Here is a 2,274-nt window from a genome sequence, read left to right as displayed (position 1 = left end):
CAAAATATATATTAAAAATATGTGAAATAATATATATAATGAAATAAAGTATGTTGTTTTGTTTTTGAAATTTGTTAAAAATTATTAAATTATTCTTAAATTTTATTTTATTTTAATTTTGTCCTAATATTTTTCCGTTTTTGATCAAATATATTTTTGATGTCTATTTTTCAAAAAATTTATGACCAATTCAATAACAATTTTACAAGAATAATCTTTAACACAAATAAATTAGATATAATTGTCATGTATTATTATTTGATTAGTCTTAAATTTTTTGAAAATTTAGCTACTAATGATATATTTGATACAAATCTAAAATTTATGAAATAAAATTAAAACAAAATAAAATTTAAAAATATTTTAAAAATTTTTAATAAATTTTAAAAACAAAAGATATGTTTTATCTTTTCTAATGTAGTTAATTTTTTTATTTTCACGTAACTTTTTAATGATATTTTTTTAGTAATTACAAAAATTACTTAATTTTGATCTTAGGCATAGACTTTTATTTCTTTGAGAAGAAGATCTTCCCACCTGCCCTAATCAACTTCGAAGTAAGTTGTAACCTAATTTGAGCAATTTCTAATCTACTAGCCTTTTTTTTTTAAATAGATTCAACAATCTTTAATTTTAAATATTACATTATATATTCACACATATTATACATCTATACACATATTCCGAAATCGATCGAGATAGTAGAGAGAGAGGATATTTATCCTCACAAATATTTTATAAAATAATTAATAAATAGAATAAATGACCATTTGTATCCATGAGAGATGAAAACGCTGACATTTATACTCATCGTAGATGAAAACTGACTTTGTAACCATGAGAGATGAGTTCCGTGTGACAAAAATAGCCTGGCTTGGATCTGAGCTTGGTTCGTGGGTTTTCGATCCTACGTGGCACTCCGTCCCTTATCTTCAACCCCTCTCTCTCTTACTCACACACTCTCTCTCTCTCTCCAAACCCCACTCTTCACTCTTCAAACCCCACTCTGGCCTCTTCTTCCTTAACACTTGCTCCCTCACCATCCACTCCGTCCTTCACACCGACAAAGCCATCCTCTTATCCCTCCCCACCACCTCTGACCCCATCAAGGACACCCTCCTCACTCTCATGCTTTCCAACCACTTTTCCTTCATCCTCACCTTCTCCACCTCCCCTTCCTCTTTCGCACTCCAAATCCGGGATGGTACTTCTCAACCATCTCTTCGTACCGGTCAACCAAGCCAACCCAGTAAGTAGTAAGAATTCTCAAGAAAAACAACATCATCATCGTCCCCTTCGTATTCATCTATCTCTTTCCCAAACTCATTCTCCTCTTCATCAATTATGGAAAAAAAATTTAAACTTTGAAAAAAATCAAGCATTCCACAAATCAGTAACACAAAAAATCAAAGGCACTGACGATGTCATCGCTGTCGATCTCGGGGAGCACACACTCCTTCTTGGACCAGACGCCGGAGCCGTAGGACCAGGTGGTGCGACCGACGCGAGAATCGAAGAGGTTGCGCCAATACTCGCCGTCGAGGGCGTAGCACTCGGTGGAGGAAGGGTCGGCGTTGATGGGGACGTAGCAGGCTGAGAAGAGGTTGTCGTGGGTGATGTTGTTGTGATGGGCTTCGTCGCGGATGTTTTCGTCGGCAAGGCGGCGCTGCTTGGGGGAGGTGAAAGGAGTGGTGGGCTGGGATTGGGCCTTGATAGGGAAGTGGGTGGGCCTGGGCCTGGGCCTGGGGTTGGTTGGTTTTGAGGGGAAAAGGGGAAGATGCGTGGAAGAGGGAGGTAGAAGAAGCAGCAGCTATTGAGGGATTTAAATGGTGAAAGATGAGAAAGCAGCTCTCAATCTAAACACTTTAAATACTATTTGCGATCCGCCGTCGTGATTCCACTTTCACTGGATCACTGCCAACTTGCCTTTTACACTATCATTTCTTTGTTGTGTTTTGTTCTTCTCCTTCATCTTCTTCCAACTTGAAGATCTACTGCGACTTCTAAAATTTGCATCAGAGTTAAATCTGCATGGTGACATTGCTGGGGTTATGAGTTATCTCTGGGTGCGCTTGAATTTCACCAATATTTCATTTTGGGGGTATGATTCGAATTGGGGAAGAAGATGAGCTAGAGTTTTCATTTCAAGCATTACCTTCAAATAGAAACGTTCAGATCTACGTAGACAGGGTTTTGGAAGGTTTGGAGAGCCACGTAGGGTCCTACAAATCCGAAGCAAGTGCCAACCCAAGCCAGGCTATTTTTGTCACACGG

Source organism: Arachis duranensis, chromosome 8 (genome assembly GCF_000817695.3).
Source record: "Arachis duranensis cultivar V14167 chromosome 8, aradu.V14167.gnm2.J7QH, whole genome shotgun sequence".
NCBI lineage: Eukaryota > Viridiplantae > Streptophyta > Magnoliopsida > Fabales > Fabaceae > Arachis > Arachis duranensis.
The sequence above is the reverse complement of the archived record's forward strand: the minus strand, read 5'-3'. Positions refer to the sequence as shown.